We start from the raw sequence: 19729 nt of genomic DNA, 5'->3' as shown, positions 1-19729 counted from the left end.
TCGTTTTTTCTGAAAAGTTGCAATGTCATCATTTCATTCAAATTTCCATTCTTTGTCTACATAGTGTCAATAAGTGCACATGAATGCAAACATAAGATGGATGCTGGTGGCTCACACCTGTAATCCTAGCTACTGAGAAAGTTGAGACCATAGGATTGTGGTTCAAAACCAGCTTGGTCAGGAAAGTCCATGAGAATCTTATCTTTAATTAACCACATGAAACCCAGAAGTGGTGCTGTACCAAAAGTGGCAGAGTGCTCAACTTGAGCTGAAGAACTGAGGGACAGGGCCCAGTATCAGAGTTAAAGACCCACAACCAACAAAAAAGTGCCAATATGACTTTAAGTTTCCCCAAATGGAACAACAAAATCAATAGTAAGCTTCCCAAGTAGAAAAAATAATTCCAAAATGATTCAGTGCACCTACTTTTGTTATTTAAGTTATGGTTTCTTTGCTGGACATATTCTCTTCTTTTAAAAATTGTCAAATATTAGCTTTATAATAAACTTCATCTAATATTTCTTGGTTCAAAAGAGAAGTCCATACTGTTAAAGTCACTTGAATTTATTACTATCTCAGTTCAAAGCCAACCCAGGCAGGAGAGTCTGTCTAAATCTTATCTGTAATTAAACACTAAAAAAGCCACAAGTGTAGTTTAGGCTCAAGCAATAGAGTACTAGCTTTGGGGGCAGGTGGGCAAGAAAGACAACTGTACAGGGACAGGGTCCACCCTCTGGGTTCAAGCCCCCAAACCAGCACAAATGAAACAAACAAACAAGCAAATGAAAACAAACACATGTTTCTTTGAGACCATCCTTAAAGCACTGGTTTGAGAAGAGGCTCCTTTTGCTTATTGTACTCACTGGATCCTGCTTTCTTGGAATCCTTATTGCTATGGAGAACTCGGGACCAGACTAAAGAATAGGGTAAATGACTCCTGTAAAAAGAGAATCATCTCAGGAGTGAAATATCCGTGCATAAGTCTATTTAAAACCCTCATATCTTTGTTTCTTTGCAGGAAAACATTTTTAAAACAAAGTTATTTCCTTTTATTCTATGCTGGCCTTCAAATGGCATATTGTTTCCTTTTGTTATACGCTCAACTAGAAGTTTACAGACAAGTTTTATATAAGTAAAGGACATACCTGAAAAAGTCAGGGACAGAGTTTCCTTCAGGAAACTTGGATTCTTTTCTTGTACCATAAAAATGACAGCACAAATTACCTTGAACTTTGTCATTTTTCTATGTTCAATTCCTCTCTTGTGATCAGTTTCCACTTGCAATAACAGTTTCTTCCACTTACTTCCAGTAACAAAATATGGTGCTGCTCCAGGTAAAATGATGTTTTCTGGCTTCATTGAAATAGCACAAGTATATCTTTGGACATGAGGTAACATGTGTTTCAGAGATAACTTTATAACGAGAAAATATGGAATTTGCATGGCTTATAAAACCTTATTCATATACATATGGCCATATAAGATGATGTTAAGTGAAATGGAACCCAAGATATGGACACAACTTGTTTTTTCTTTCTTGCTATTTTTTTTAATATATCTAACATGTAGTATGTGATTTTTGGTTTCTCTTCTATTTTCTTCCTCCATAGTGTAACCCCTGTTTTCACTATATTTATTGTCAGTGACCTGCATCTTGCATATACATTTTTCTAATGCGGGGAGAGGAAGGGAAATAACAAAATGCTTAAACAAGTATACAGTATGACCTATTGTAACAATGAGTTGTACAGGGCACTATGTAGAAAATTAGCTTTACAACTTGAGGAGGGGAGAAGGGAGTTGGGTTGGTGGGGAGGAAAAGGATTGTAGGAGAAAAACAAAAGAGGAGGTAACAATGCTTGATAGATAATGTACTCAATAACTTTCTTATGTAACTCTAACCCTTCCTTAAACCATTTTTACAATAAAAAAAAACATGAAAAAACATCCTGGACTACTTTAAGGTCAAATTTCCTAAGTGCTCTGTAATTAAGACCAATTTTATGTGGGAAGAATGTTCTCAGAAACATTTTTTTTGTGTGTGTTGTGCATTATTTCCCAAGTGTACATAAGTTAGCAGTATGAGAAACATTAGGAATAATAGGAGAAAAAGAAGTTTTGTGCTTAAGTATAATGGTTCAATACACTATAGAAGACTCTTCCAATAAGACAACTTTGAAACAATAAATCCAAGGCCAATATGTAGATCTATGGGAGTGATGTAGGGAAAGCATTACTACTAAGTGGAACATGGAGGATGAGGCCACTCTTGTTTTCTACTAGATCCAAATCATGGTAGCTAATCATGCAAATTTGTAAAAAGTAGAACAGAAGAGTAATTCTGGTTCCAAAGCAAGTCAGATATAAGAGAATGGTCTTAACTGGAATAAAAGGCCACGTTGAGAGAGCAGGAAATATAGTAGCAATGAACTGGTGGATAAGATCACATTTCTTTTTCTTTTTTAGTTAGTTTTTTTTTGATGGTTGTGGGTCTTGAACTCTGGGCCTGGGCGGGATGTCCCTCCTCTCTTCAGCTCAAGGCTAGAGCTCTACCATTTGAGCCACAGTGCCAATTCCAGTTTTCTTGTGGTTAATTGGAGATAAGTGCCTCACAAAACTTTCGTACTGGTGCTTGATCTGAACTGCAATCCTCAGATCTCAACCTCCTGAGTAACTAGGATTATAGGTTTGAACCACCAGTACCAGGCTTAATATCACATTTCCTGCAGTGTACACTCAGGATATGTAATGTGTATGTTCATCTATCTTTGAATGAATTCTTGAGTTAAAAATCTAGGCTACAGGTTAGACTTTATATTCACAAAAATGTTTGTAGTTTAAAACCATACTCCTGGAAAAAATAAAAACTAACAGTCTGGAAAGTTCAGTTTGCATCCAGCCTCGGCAGAACCGTCTTTGCAACACTATCTATAATTAACCAGCCAAAAACTGCATTGGATGAATGGCTCAAGTGATGGGATACTAGTTATGAGCAAGAGTACTGAATAATAGCCTGAGATTTTTGAATACATACATACAAACAGAAGCACTTTTATGTGCAAACACACATATGAAACTACTCTCACAATGTGTAGAAAAGTTAGAAAATAATAGAAAATATGTCCTGAGTAAGACTAGAATCATTTGATAATTTTTAATATTAGAAAGTCGTCAAGTGAACTTTCCCTCCAAAAGCTTGAGACTATTACATAGGTAGTGACCAGAGATACTAAAAAAGCCAAGTAATAATTATTAAAGTGATCGGATCCATGGAAGAATGAATCAGAGACCCCTGCAGGTGCATCTGAAAATGTTCATATTCTGTGTCAAATGTTAGAAAATCTTTGAAAATTGTACAGAAACAGTTTGAGCAGTCAGTCTAGAGGATAAGATCATCGGAGAAGTTTAGAATTACTAGTATGTTTCTCGATTAAATAAGCCAACAAACTATGGCAGGAAAATGCGATACAAGTCTGGAATTCTAGCACTCAGACTAATACACGAGATTAGAGAGTAGATTAAATAATAATACCTTCCCTGGACTAGGTAGTATAATTTTGCCTCAATAAAACAAACCAAAGAACAAGAGAGGAATTCACAGTTGGAAGTTTGGGCTAATTTTGTCATTACGTTTTGAGAAGTCAAGTTTCCTATTGAAATGCAACTCATATATCATCCTCAGTCTTGTTTTGAATGCTCTCTTCATTACAAAATACTTCTAGATGCTAAATAGGTCATGATTCCAAACCAAAAATTTGAAAATTTTAGCATCATTCTGTTGGATTCCAAAGAAATAATGAAGGAATACAAAAGCTTAAGCCTGTAGAAACAGCAACGTTATCTAATGTAGGACTTTGTAGACCTTACTAAATTAGAATTTAGATTTAAAATAAATATCTTTTGCTTGTAATTTCATATTCTATAGGATACTACAAAATACTTTTTAAGTAGAAGTTTTAATTTAAAAATTCACAAATGATTCTGGCAATCTATTTGTCTAGAATATTCTTTCAAGAGACTTATAATTAGGACTTAGTTAATAGATAATTCCAAAAGTTCATGTATGATAATGTGAATAATCCAGAAAGAGTTAACAATAAATGGATGCTATTAGTTTATAAATTTAGAAAAAGAGCAATGTTTTGAGACTTTGGTGTGACATGGTATGAAGAGAGTTATTGTTTGAAATCTTTTTTCTTCTAACTGTACATAAGAATGGAAGAAATTTCCTTAATTATATACCTCTGTCTACAATAAGAAAAATGCTAGGTTTGGGGTTTATTTTCATTTTGTTTTTGTTATTTTGTTTGTCCTAGGGCTTGACGTCTGGCCTGGGCACTGTCCCTCAGCCTGTTTTTTGCTCAAGGATACTGCTCTACCACTTGAACCTCAGTGCTGCTTGTGTCTGGCTTTTCCTGAGCAGTTTATTGGAGATAAGAATCTAAGGAACCAGCCTGCCTGGGTGGGCTTTGAACCAAAATATACAGATCTTTGCCTCCTGAATATCTATGGTAGATGAAAAGATAATATGCAGACCTTTGCCTCCTGAATATCTATGGTAGACGAAAAGATAATATTTTCAAGTTTTCTGATCTTAAGTATACCACTTGAGGGGAAACGATGCAGCAAAGTTTAGTGTAGTGTTCTTTCAACAATAGAAAGGGCATAACATTAGCAGAAGTGTCGAATTTTTTCACAATAGTGATAAGCTAGTCATGATGTGAATTTAGGGAATTTTAAGGTGCACCTTGCAAGGTGGAAACTGTTGGGCTAGAATGACTTTACTCCATAAAATGTTGGGATTGATTGTCATTGTAATAATAGCTTACTATGATAAACAAATGTTTACTTTAGAGGAATTAATTATTATAGATACTTCATAGTTTTATCTTCTACCAGAATGTGGCTAGTTTCTCTGCTGACCTTTAAATATGTAATGCCCTATTAGAAACTGCATCTATTGCAGAATTAATTAAAATGCATATAGGCACTCTTTTAAATGTCTCTGGTATGGCATGCTCAGAATTTGAAAATGAGTAGTTAGTAGAACACATACATTCTGTCCTCTTAAATATTCAGTTTTAAAAATTAGGAGTTTCCAGAGAATTGAACTATTTTCTATTTAGAATGAGACAATACTAAAATAATGTTTTTTAAATAATGGCAAGTATATTCTGAAAACTGTAGGACAAATTAGGCTTGTCTGTGCTGTAGTCCAATCTCTAATCTCCTGTCTAAACAGTCTTGAAAAATATTCACAAAATACCTCTGAGGAAAGTTCATGGGAGTTATATCTGTATAATTCTTCTAAGTTCAGGATAAAAGCATTTTTCCCAGCATTTAAAACCAACAGGATCTGTTGAATTCATGGATCCAGAATTTTATAGCTTCACATTCATATCACAAAATTTTATCAGTATGACTTTCTCCAAAACACTGTTCTTATTGAACTTGTCTGTGTCCTTTTACTTTTCAAATCCAAATAGCATATTTCCTTCAATATATTCCTGCAAATTCTTCCCTTCCTTTACTTCTGTAAATTGGTGTTTATTACTTGTTTGTTTCCTTCTTTATCTCTTTTTTCCAATCTTGTTCACACTGGTGCTCACATTACTCAAACTTGTGTCAGAATTTTCCTTTTCCTCCTCCCTTTAATAATGCCCCCGATTTTATTATTTTTTTGCATATTCAAGGTAGTGGATATTTTGATGATGTCTAAATAGACCTATATTTGCATCTCTTTAACATAAACCTTAGGACTGAGAGTTTTTTCCTCTAAGTCCATATTTTCCACCTGTAGTCCTTTTCACCAAGAATATAACTAACGGTTGCCAGCCAGAGATGTGGATGCATTTTAGATTTTTTCTTACATTTCTTCTTAGCTTTCTTCTTACCTTTCTTACCCTCCCCTTAGATAAGATGAATGATTAAGATTTTCTCAGTTTCTGTCACTAATACAATTTCTATGTACTCCTTTTTTATGTCCATGACAACAGCCTGTTTCAAGTATTCATCACTGGTAACCTAGTCTTAATACAAACGTTTACAAAGTATGCTTTTTTCCTCATAGTCTTTTCATATTGGTCCTCTGCATCACCCAATTACTCTCTTTGTAAGCACACAGAGTGAAAATTTCAGACAAAAATTCTAGTATCATTATTTACTCACTACATTGACTGTTGGGCTTACATTTCTCATCTGTAAATGGATATAATCTACCAGAAATATTGAAAAATATTTCTTGACTTCTCGAGCAAGAAAAAAAGTGGAGTCCTTACATTTTCCACTTTAGCTTGCAAATAAGGAAAGAGTCAAATTCAGTTTGTTGGTATAAAGTCACAAGTTGTTTCCTGCAGAAATAAAAATAAATTTTAACTTCTGGTTCTATGGCTTGTGTCCTTTTATGGTAACTACAGATATGTAAGTGGTATTATGTAAATTGTGTCATGAGTTTACAGCTGTACTGAAGGACATGCTCAATAAATTAATGGAAACATTGGTTATTGAATACTACCTATAAGAGAATGTTATTTGAATTAATCACACTGAGTTGAAAACTATGTCCATCAAAATGTGGAAGTAAACGATTTTATTTATAAGAACACAATACTACCAAGAAAAGTGAGTACACATTAGAGAGACTGCAGGAATAACATTAGGGTTTTTACAGTCTCTACCTATTAATGTAATTTTATTTCTTGATATTGACACTCTCCTCTTGTTATTATTGTATGCAATCCAATTCAGTTTATAACTATGTATTCAATGTGGGAAATCTAGCTTCAAAGAAGTGTAAAGTTTTTTTTTCCTTTTCAATCACCTTATCATTGTCAGGCTACATTGTGGTCATCATCATCAACTTCGTCAAAATTATTATTAGCGTCATAAGTGCTAATTAATGAAAGTCTTATATGTGCTTATGATTTTGCTATTGTTTGTCTTTTGATTAATATTTTTAATGTTAACACTGTGCATGCATCTATATCAGGTAGCTTGACTATGTGCTTATAACAAATTATGGAATAGATTTTTGAAGCATTGCTAATTCCTAACCAGTATGAATTAACTTCCTCTCTCCTCTTCAATACACAAATATTTAAGAGTTTGCACAGAATTTTTCCAAGTAATAAACTGTAAATGTTACTCCAATCTCATAGGTATATCTAAAATTCTCTTGAAAATAAAAGCTCTAATTTCTATTGAAATATTAGTTATTTTATTCTAGGAAAATTTTAGAAAAATAAACTGTATATCTTTGAAATGTAAAAGGTAAAATATAGTAGCAAAAATTTTTAGAGGGAGTCTGTCTTCAGAAATATATGTACATATATATATTAATGTTATGTGTAGAATGACATACATTTTTAGAGATTGTCAGAAGAAATATATACATATATCTAAATTATTGTGTAGAATGATGTACACTATAGTGAAACAAAAATCTTAAAACATAATTAAAATAAAAAAATACATCAAACAAGTGCCAGTGACTCACTCTTATAATTAGACCTATTCTGGGTAATGAGATCTTAGAAATGTGTTTGAAAGTGGCCCAGACAGGAAAGTACTTGTTAGATTCTTATCTCCAATTAACCACTAAAAACATGAATTAGCTTTGTGCCTCCAGTTGTAGATTGCTGTCCTTGAGCATAAAAAGGCTTAGGGATAATGCCCAGGCCTTTCAAACAGCAACAACAACAACAAAATGTATCACATTAATTTCACAAAAGCATCTTTTAACTGCTGTGAACATTTCTTAGAAACGTGAATACATGCCCTTGGAAAACCTTAAGTAAAAAGTATAGAATATTTACATTTATGTTAAAGACATGACTATTTAGATTGTTTAAGATATTTAGGTAATGATTAGGAATTAAGAATAATGATGGGTAGGTAATATATTGGGACTGGTTTGTTATTCTATTTTATTATAATATTAGAATGATATTTATAATGATTATATAAAATTACACTTGCTTCATATTAGAATTATAATAAATGATAAACATTTTTAAATGTTTCCAATGGAAAGGAATATCAATTCTTATGTAATTTCAAAGCAATTGAGAAAATTATTCCAAGGCTGGTTTGCTCTAAGACTATATTTCTTTTCTTGTTCTAGTTTTCATATGTTCATAGAAATTAAAATTCCAAAAGTTCAATGGGTGTTGGCATTCAGGAACATCTTCACAGATACTAATATTGGAGTCCCTTAAATGGAATTGTTTTATTTCATTTGTTACTTTCACAAATAAATAAAGATGATAGTGTATTTTGTTTCTTTTCACTGCTATTTGCTCTTATCTTGAGAATACTTCTTCCCTAGCAAAGTAGAAAAAACTATTGGGTTGACTATGTAACATATGGCTTTCATAAGATGCAGATGCATAGATTTGTGTCTTCTGTCATTTGCCTAAACTTTCTTCCAGAAAAGGTTATCAATTATTTATAAGTGTTGCTTAATTCCTAGGTATTCCAGTTATCACATACACTTTTTGATTGAGTTATCTTTGAATAAACTCAAAATAAACAGACAAAAATTCCTCAAAATGAACAGAAATAATATTATTGTTTTAAATGTTGCAGTTTACAAAGTTTTTAAGCAAACACAGAAAATATCATTTTAGGTATTCTGCATTTTGTGTGAAGTATTTTAACAATAGTTTTTTTTGCTGACATGTAATTCACTTGAAATATATTATCTCCTTTTATTGTATGCATTTTAGTGCTTTGGAAGTGAATTGTACAGAGGTTTTCCAAGCCTAATTTTCACAAATTTGCTTTTCTTCAAATAGAAATGCTGTAAATTTTAGAACAGAAATTAAAATAGATATAAAACTCATTTACAGGAATTTGTCCAGCATACATCCTCGATAGTGAGCCTTTTCAAAATTTGTTTGTGGGGATTATTTCCAGGGTCTCACACAAAGTGTTCAAGTGCACTCTCAATGAACTACAATCCCTGTACACACAAGTTTTTTACTTCTCTTTAATACATACATAGATGTGTAATGGATAGAACCTATTCAATTCTCTTTGACATTTTGAAAACTTGCTTGCTTTAATGATTGAAGTATTACACAAATTGATTTGCTATGTGGAGTATATCAATTTCTCCACAAGTGAATTACTATATTTTGTGTCATCTTGTTATATTATGGTCCTACTAGTGAGCTTTCTCTTTATTTATTCATGGATACTAAAGAGGAACTTATTTCATATGCTCCTACTATTTACATATGTTTTTTAAAGAAATATCCTATTTGAGAAAAAGTTATATAGAATTAGAAGATATAAAAATACTTAGACTCAGAATCATTGTAGTATTAACATTGTAGCATTAACAAATATGTGTCCTCTATCTGTTAGATATGTTTTCACTTCTGTTATATTGTCCTTTGAATTATGAAAGATTATAAGTTGATATTATCAAGTTTATTCTTGCTTTTCTTTAACCACTAATGATTTCCATGTCATATTTTAGAAACCTTAACTGATCCAATGCCATGAATTTTTAGGTTTATGTTTTATATGTTTTTACATTTCACATTTAGTTTGATAATCACTTTTTCTTTAAAATTTTTAAATTGTTGTATAAGGATTGAGATAGTAGTCTAAGAATTTTTTTTAAATCTAGGGAGGCAATAGTGCCACTACACCCATTTAAGATTCTATTTTTATTTCATAAAGTCATGGCATCCTTTTCAAAATCTATTGGCCATAAAACTGAGATGTTTTTATTGTGAAAATACCATACAGAGGGGTTACAATTACACAACAGTATTAACCAAAGCATGCTATTTGCAGAGGAGTATTTAAAAGGTGTAATTTCTTATAAAATTGAACTTTTAATCCAATAAAATGAATACAAGGAATCTATCACTTGGAAGATGTGAGCGGAAGTCAAAGGGAAGTAATAAAGAGAGTTATGGAGGACGAGAGTGAAGGCATAATATTCAATGTAGATAGTATGAAACTAGAAAACATGAGAGTGGGGTGAGGCTTGGAAAGGTATAGGAAAGTTATTAAAGATCCATTGTACTGATTTGTGGAATGGAAATTCTTTTGAACAACTATTTAATAAAATATAATTAAAAACAATGGAGACATCTGATCTTAAACTGCATTCTCTTAAACCATGAATCAATATAATAGTTTCCTCCTCAGAAATTTTCTCTGCCGGTATTTTCCTCATAATGTCAGAAAACTGACCAATTCAATGAATATCAATATATCACATTGTCTATTGTAAATAGACACAATATAAAAATCACAGTAAAAATGTTAGAATTCATCACATGATAAAATAACATGTAGAAAGTATCAAATGCTGAATGATAGGTTTTCCAAGTACTTTACCTACGGCATCTAACTTAATCCTCACAATAACCCCATAAAGTGGAACTACTTCCAATTTTAAAACTCAGATGATGTTATTGAAGTCTTCAGAATTGGAATTACTAGTACAGCATTGCACACATGGTAAGTGTTAGCCTGAGGCCCATCTCCCAATGTATCAAATAACCTCATTTTATTTCATGACTTAAATACCAGCACTTAGTCTACTAATTCTAGGAAAATATCCTAGAATTATTGTGTACACTCTAATAATATTTGACTTTATCTTTGTTAGAAAATAGGCAGCTGTAATATGAAAACTCCAAGTTCATAATCAATTTATACATTCCTGATGAAAGGAATTGCTAAAGTATAACATTCTTGATTTCTAGCTCATAATAGTAGAAATCATATTCTATCCCTTCACTTCCTGGGGACCCCATTTTTGTTTAACACAGTCATACTGAAAGAGTGTCCTGACCAATTCCTGATGGAAACAGACTGCAGGTGTTATGGACCAATCATTTCCACATTGTTGCTCACCTAGGTTGTTTACCATTAGAAGTATTTTGATTGCTTTTTGTACCCAGCATCCTGAGAGAAATATACTAATTTAAATTAAAATGTTATTAAAGCAAGACTGATATAAAAATCACCTTTGACCCCAGATAAATATTTTACCTTTCATATACCCCAAAATGCAGTCTGAACTATCATTAATGTTAGGAACAAGAGGTTAAAAATCATAGACACCAAGACCTAAGCATGAATTAAAGACTCTCCACCTTGTCAATACAATTGGTTTAAGAAGTCATCAATACTACTGCATTTTTAAAATTTTCTTATGATATGAAGATTCAATTATAAACTATTAGCATTTGAAAATAACTCATTTTCTTGGAAGTAGGACACAAAGCACAAGATTAATCCTAATCATTTTAAAGGACCTTTCTTTTTACTACAAATTCACTCCCATAACTACAATGATACGAAAAATAAGTGAAGTACAGAAACACAAAGAAATAATTTAACTGTATCATCTACATTCAAAGGACTGTGTTAATAGAAAACAAAGTTAAACTAATAATTAGCTTACCAAATTCACTTACATTCTTTTATTCTATTTCATTTAGTTTCATAAAAACTGGATTTTCATAAGATGATGCATAAAAAGCCTCTATACCCACTTACATTTTCAGAACTTAACAATATTTATTTCAGAAATGTCTTTAGCTCTATAGTCAATGAACTGAAATAATACTAAAATATTCAAAGGGATTTTAGAAATTGCAAGACTCACTCTGGGATGTTATTTATATTGAAAAGATATTCGAAAAGCCTTATTTGTTAAGTTGCGATAGTTACTCCCACAAAAGAGCCATTAGCCCTTTGCATGTACAAAACAACTTCAGATACATCCACTATCTGGAGATGACACATGCTTTTTGTTTGTTTTTGAAAGGAATATCTATTAAGCATAACAACAATAACGATTTTCAGTCAATATGATGGGATATTCAAACTTGATAAATATTGGGTTGATTACCTCTTAGTGTGAATAGATATGATCTTACAAAGAAAGTTATTTTCAACAGAAAGCCAGGAAAAGTTTATCCACTTTGGGTTTCACGGGAATAAACAGAGAGCAATACCTAATTGGCCCAGTTGGTCAAACTCACTCCATGAGAATATGTTAAATGTGTAACAAATTTAAGAGGTCAAATACATATTTTGTACCGACAGTCATCTTACAGCACTAATTTACTACCTAAATATGTTTGAATCTTCTCACCTAACATATAATAAGAGCTGAAAGCAGTCTCTTTTATCTAACTTAATATTGTAAATCATTTGATTCTGATGATATTATTTGACAAATAAAATGTACAAAAGGGTGGTCCAACTGAAATGACATGACAGAATACTGATAAATAAAAACATTGCAACAAAATTATCTATTTTCAGCCTCACCCTTCCACATTGGCAAGCAACATTGCAACAGCACATGCACATATATACACATACACACATATGCACACATTTACACACACCTATACATGCATACTAAATTCAAGGTTTATTGTACAAAAAAGTTCAATTAAAAATTAATGATTAGTACAAATGATAATTTGTCTTACTACAAAATAATACACAATCCAGTCAGCACGGATGTTACATTTGACCTGCCTATCCACATGCGACCACTTAATTTATATTTAATTACTTAATTAACTAATTAATTCAATCATTTGTTTGGTGCTAATACTAAGGCTTGAACGCAGGGCCTATCTCTGTCCCAGAATTTGTTTTTTTTTTTTTTTTTTTTTTTTTTAGTTTTCTCAAGGATATCATTTTACTGGTTGTACTACACCTCCAGTTCTAGCTTTTGTTTGTTTCTTTCAAATCAGAATTTAATGGACTTTTTTTTTGTTTGGTCTGGTTTCAAACCACAATCCTCAGACTTCATCTTTCTGATTAGCTAGGATTAATGACATGAGCATCAGAGTGGCTTCTACTTTTTCCTCTATAGTTATCTAATGCACATACTTAGATCTAAAATAGAAGTCCTTTACATGACTACTAACATTCCTTGTTTTTTTGAGACACTTGTTTTCATCTAAAAAAGTAGGCCTGTCTATTGTGTTCATGTGGTTTCAATGATTGAAGGTGCTTAATGAGAAATCAAAATGTATAAGTAGTCCTTTGCTATCAATTAAATCTCACTTTTTCTTTTTGGAGAATATAATGATCAAAATAATAGTTGAGAATCAGCAAGCAATTGTTCAAATCATGCTTCCAGTGCAAGTGGATCAACAGTAAGTAATCCTCAATACCATTTTCCACAAAGTTTTGTCACAGATACAATCAACCTGCATTTTCTTGCTGCTTTCCTAGCCTGGACCTACCTATTTCTTCATTGTACATGAAAAGTGTGATTCAACTGATTTCATTCAGATCTGTTCCTAGAATTATCAAGGATTTAGATTCTTGTCTGCAATATGATTAAACCTACGTCTCTTCATGTAGGCTGCTAAAAATGTATTTACCAAATTCAAATAAATACATAAATTCTATTTCCATCTTTTTAAAACATAAAATTCTGCTTGCTCTATAACTTGATCAGAGGCATGCATTTTTGGCTATCTAGGTCATTGCACATCTCTCTCTCTCTTCCTCTCTCTTTAATGTTTCTCATAGATAATAGGATTGCTCTGTAATTATCGTAATTCATTTTGCTTTTATATTTTTTGGTTGCATCATTTTACTTTCTACTCTGCCATTTCCCAAATCATTTATATAGAAGGCATTATTTCAACTTTTCTCATTCCTAGAATAAGCTGCACATGAAGACACCACTTGTCCTTATTTCCACTCTGTATCTTTGAAAACAGAGGAAAATCTTTCCTCTGTTCTCCATCAATTCCCTAAATCCAGTTAGAATAATTTTGAATAGTAAAAATTGAAAAAGGGAAAATAAATCATGGTGAAAAAACAGATGCAGAAAATTCACCAGATTTTTGTGAACAGTTCAACTAACCTGATCCATTAGGGAAATACATGGACACCTCATTCCCACTGTCACTCAAAGTCTCTGGTTAGGCAATTCTAATGAAGACAAGGAACATGATGAAAAAGTGAGGAATGGTACAATTGCAAGAAAAATGGAGAAGGATCCATGCAAATTTCTTCTTTGGGCTGCTGAAAATAATCAGGTTATTACAGTGCAGAGACTACTTTCCAAAAAGGCCACTCATGTGAATACTAGGGATGACGATGAGTACAACCATATTCATCAGGAAGCCTACAGTGGACAATTAGAACTGTCCGTGAGTTGGTGGCTCAAGCGGCAGATATTCATGCAATAACTGTAGATGGCTGGACAACCCTGTGCAGTGCTTATATGTGGAATAATATGAGAGAGGCTTTTTTCTTACTTCATCATGATGCAGATACCAATAGCCCCCTTGAATCTTGCTGCTGGGAATAGAAATAGCAAAGACATGTGGGATCTGCTTCTGTTGAGCCATTATGTCTGAAGAACAACTTGGAAGAAACTGTATTTGATATTGCCAAAAGGATAAGTATGTATCACTACCTCTTTGAAGTTTTGGAAGGTTTTACAAATTGCTCTCCTAAGTCATAATTGTTCATTTAAGTTTCTTAAATTTCAAAAATGCCATTGCATTGTTTGTTTCCATACAAAATATTTTCACAAACCAAATAACAATAGCTTACTGTAACAATTCATGGATTCCATCGAAGTCTTCCAAGTGAATTGCCTGGCTTTGATGTCAAAATGTATTCAAGAGTTAGTTGTATACATCTATAATGATTTCTGGAGATTTTGTGCTTTTTTATTGTAATTAAGTGGTTACATAATTTCCGTAATTTCACAGTATTATGGGATAGTGATGCTCAGTTAAAGTCACAAACACATTCTAACATTTCTGGAGCAAATTGTCTATCAGTCTATAACATTTATGAGTTCTATGAGCTTTGTGATACAGTTGTTTCTTCCACATTGGTTGGTATGTACATTTCTTTTGTTTTGCATAACATCAGCTGTTCCCTTTTTCCCATTTGTTCCCTTCCTCCCATCCCTGCCATTAGCTTGCTTAGTTCATTTTGGTCAATGTCCAGTGCAGCTGATGGGTTTTCCCCTGATTCCCTCTAGTTCTATGTCGTCTTCCTGGTTCCCCTGCATTGTACACATATATACTATACATGTGATCAGCAGCATGGGGTTATTTAGTAGAGATTCGACCAGATGAGTGGAAGTCTTTGTTTCTTAAGTCCTGTTAATTTTGTCGTATTACCTAACATTTTGGTTTTAACATCCACTTATCAGGGAGACCATGTACTGTTTGTCTCTTTGCTCTTGGCTTACCTTGCTCAACATGATCACCTTCTAGCTCCATCCATTTCCCTGCAAATGCCATTATTTTATCATTTCTAACGGCTGCATAATATTAAATTGTGTGTAGATATGACAATGTTGGGATCCATTCATCTTTGTTGGTGTTTCCGTATCCTGGCTATTACGAACAGTGCGGCAATAAACATGGAGGTGCATGTGTCCTTTTATACTGGTTCCTGTTGTTAAGGATGAATGCCTACAAGTGGTATGACTGGGTCATAAGAGAGGTCAATATTTCGTTTTCTTAGGACTCTCCAGACTGTTTTCCAAAGTGATTGTATAAGTGTACATTCCCACCAGCAGTGTATTAGGGTTCCTCTTTCTCCACATCCCCTCCAGCATTTGTCATTGGCTGACTTCAGGATGTGGGACATTCTGACTAGGGTAAGGTGGTATCTCATGGTTGTCTTTATTTACATTTCCTTCACAACCAGGGATGGTGAACATTTTCTAAGGTGTTTCTTTGCCATTTTTACCTCTTCTTCTGAGAAGTCTCTCTTTAGTTCCCTTGCCCATTTAGTAATTGGTTTGTTAGGTTTGGGAGGGCCTAGTTTCTTGAGTTCCCTGTATATATTGGGTATTAACCCCTTGTCGGATATATTGCTAGTAAATTTTTTTTCCCCAATTAATGGGTTGTCTTTCTAGCTTGGTTGCAACAGCTTTAGCTTTGCAGAAGCTTTTTATTTTAAGGTAGTCCCATTTGTCGTGTCTCACTCCAATTTGTTGTGACCCTGGGACTCTGTTCAGGAAATTCTTTCCTGTGCCTATAAGTTCAAGTGTCTCTCCTACTCTGCCGGCAGTGGTTTCAGAGATTCAGGTTTAATGCTAAGGTCTTTAATCTATTTTGAGTTGATGTTGGTGTATGGTGATATGCTGGGGTCCACTTTTATTCTTCTGCATGTGGCCGCCCAGTTTTCCCAGCACCAGTGGTTGAAGAGGCTGTGTTTCTTCCATTGTCTGTCTTTGGTTCCTTTGTCAAATGTCAGCTGACTGTAGGCATTTGGATTTAGTTCTGGATCTTCTATTCTATTCTATTGGTCTTCGGGTCTGTTTTTGTACCAGTACCATGCTGTCTTTGTTATTATGGCTCTATAGTAGAGTTTGAAGTGCGGCATGGATATCCCTCCCATTTTGTCTTTATTCGCTAGAATAGTTTTGGCTATTGTAGATATTTTGTGGTTCCATATGAATTTTGGGACTGTTTTTTGTATTTCAGAGATGTACATCATTGGGATTTTAATAGGAATTGCATTGAATTTGTATATTAATTTGGGCATTATTGCCATTTTCACTATATTGTCTGCCTATCCAAGAGCAGGGGAGGTCGTTCCATTTCCTAGTGTCTTCTGTAATATTTTTCTTTAACTTTTTATAGTTTTCATTAAATAGTTCTTTTACATCTTTGGTTAGGTTAGTTCCTAAATATTTTATTTTGGGGGAGGTTATTGAGAATGGGGTTGCTTCCTTTATTTCCCTCTCTGCTTGTACATTGTCAGTGTACAGGAAGGCAACTGATTTTATTTGATTGACTTTTGTATCCTGCTACTTTGCCAAAGTGATTTTTGATTTCTAATATTTTGGGGAAGGAGTTTATGGACCATGAAGGTATAGTATCATGTCATATGCAAAAAGGGATATTTTAATTTATTCTTTCCTATGCGGATCCTTCTAATGTATCCCTTCCCTCCTCAAATACTGGAATCAAATAAAGTGAAAACAGGTGTTTACCATGGGGGAATAACGTACAAAAGAATCACATATTAAAAACAAAAGAAAGAAAGGAAAAACAACTTGTGTCTCTGACTTCAGGTACATTTTGTTTAACATCACCTTGTATGGTCATATATACCTAGCCTTTGATCTTCTCTGCTTGTCCTAAACATGTATTAATCCTTGCAAACAAAGGTAAAACAAGGTAAACCATGGGACCTATGTTTCTTTGGGTCTGACTTACTTCACTTAATATAATTTTTGCCAAATCTTTCCATTTCCTAACAAATGGGCAATGTCATTCTTTCTGAGGGAAGCCTAGAATTCCAGTGTGTGTGTGTGTGTGTGTGTGTGTGTGTGTGTGTGTGTGTGTGTGTGTGTGTGTGTGTGTGTGTATCACACATTTTTTCTTGAACCATTCATCTACTGAGGGGCATTGGGCTTGTTTCCATATCATAGCTATGGTGAATAATACTGCAATAAACATGGTTGTGCTGGTAGTTTTGTGATCATTTGGGTAAATGCGCAAAAGTAGGGTTGCTGGGTAGCTAGGATGACAGTTGTGAGACACTGTCAGTGCCCGGTTTCAGCCACCTTCTTACAACCAGGGGAAACCCAACATGTCAGGCCATAAAGCACATGTAACCCTACACTTTCAGACTTTGACACCAGCATTCTTCCTTGGTTGGAGAGAATATAATTGACATTACTCTCCCACACCTGCTCCCATTCACCCACTCCCTGCCTAAGACAGACCACAACCTCTGCAGTTCCTGGTAAGACAATGCCCACCTTGCTGTGAGTTCACACTCAGGCAAACTTGGGAAGTTCCTAGAAATGGCTGTACACTGAGGCCAGAACCTGGTGTCCCAACCACAGCAACCCCACTCCTTCACCATCTCTGGCAAGCAAATGGTGTCTTTCTTTCTTGTTTTTTGGATGAGGGGCTTGAACTCAGGGCTTGGGTACTGTCCCTGATGATGATTTTTGCACAAGGCCAGTGTTCTTCCACTTGAGCCATGATACCACTTCCGGTTGGAGATTGGAAATGAGACTCTCACTGGACTTTCCTCCCTGTGCTGGGATACAAGTCCCTCTGGATCTCAGCCTCCTGAGTAGCCAGGATGACAGGCGTGAGCCATCAGCACATGGCCTATGTGTCTCATTCTTTACAATTTCCAACTAGTCCGCTTCTAGACAGTACCACCTAGACACTCTTCTACCTCCCTCAGAGACAGCAAAGGGAAGCTCAGAATCTGGGGAGAGATGTGGCCATTAAATGGCCCCCTTCACATCACTACCTCTTTCTAAGCTCCTATCCACTTCCTCTGGGTTGCCTGGATGTCTGGGGTAGATTAGACCTACTAGGACATCTGAGGCCTGCTCTGTATCCTCCCACCACATCCAACCGGTACCTGAGGATTTCTGGGGCAAGCTGCTCCATGTCCCAGTTGAAGCCTTTGGGAGGGTTGCTGATAACCAGGTCCAGGGGTGCCCATTGCAGGAATGTCCAGATCCCCTTTATCAAAAAGGAGACACAAAGCATGGATGGATCTACTAAGAGCTTCAGGGCATAGCCATCCACCTGTCACCCAGGGCCCTTGAAGTGCAGTTTTACATTGACAGTGCTGGGGCTTGAACTTGGGATCCAGGCGCTGTCCCTGAGCTTCTTTTGCTTCAGGTGAGCATATTTCCACCTGAGCCACGGTACCACTTCTGGCTTTTTCTGTGTATGCGGGACCTAAGAATCAAACGTAGGGTTTCCTGTGTGCTAGGTGGGCCCACTACTGCTAAGACAAAATACCAACATTGGATAGCTATTCTTATGTGACCCCTTGGGCCTGTCTCAGGACAGTCTTACCCGTCTTTACTGAGTTTCTAACCAGCAGCCCTGGCTGGAAAAAAACATGCTCTGCTATGTTGTCCTATATCTATGGCATCTTTTCTCTTTGTTCTTCCTGTCACATCTTCCGTGTTAAGCAAGACCCCCTTAAAATGCTGCCTCCAAGAAGCCCGCTCCAATCACCCTGGCATAGGGGCATCTTCTCTGCTCTGCAGGCTGTTGGCCTTGTCATGCTCTGCCTTCCAGCTGGGTTGAGAGCACACAAAGGCAAAGGCCTGGCTTTCACCACCCAATTTCTGAAGGCTCTGATACACTACCCAGGAACCAGTGCAGTATCACACTCCGTGAGGGGGCACTTGAGGCCCAGGCAGTCTGGGGGCAACAAATGGGGCCATTTCTTTTGTGGGCTTGAACTGAGGATCTGGGAGCTGTCTTTCTGATTTCTCATGCTCAAGGCTGCTATTCTACCACTTGAGTCACAGCACCAGATCTGGATTTTTGGTGGTTCCATGCAGAGACGACTCTTATTGGTTTTCCAGCTTATGACTGGCTTCGATCTTTGATCCTCAGATCTCTGCCTACTGAGGAGCCAGGATGTCAAGTGTGAGCCTGACCCAGACAGGCTCCAGAACCTTTACTTTGAGCTTCTGTTTATCTCGTGTCAGCTAGCAAGCCCTAGTTAAAATAGTTATTTATAGAGGATCAAGTTCCTCTCCTAGGTCAGTTAACCCCAAGACATAAAGTATCTTTGGAAAAGACTAGTGAGAGTTGGCCTAGGTGGGTGAGTGTGTGTGTGTGTGTGTGTGTGTGTGTGTGTGTGTGTGTGTGACTATGAGTTTCAGGGATACCTACCTCCATCTCTCTGGTGGTTCTTTCACCCAGTGGTGAGTTCATCCAGGATCTCCACCCCAAGAAGGCAG

The sequence above is a fragment of the Dipodomys spectabilis genome, unplaced genomic scaffold, assembly GCF_019054845.1.
Source record: "Dipodomys spectabilis isolate Male_0828 unplaced genomic scaffold, ASM1905484v1 ptg000250l, whole genome shotgun sequence".
NCBI lineage: Eukaryota > Metazoa > Chordata > Mammalia > Rodentia > Heteromyidae > Dipodomys > Dipodomys spectabilis.
The sequence above is the reverse complement of the archived record's forward strand: the minus strand, read 5'-3'. Positions refer to the sequence as shown.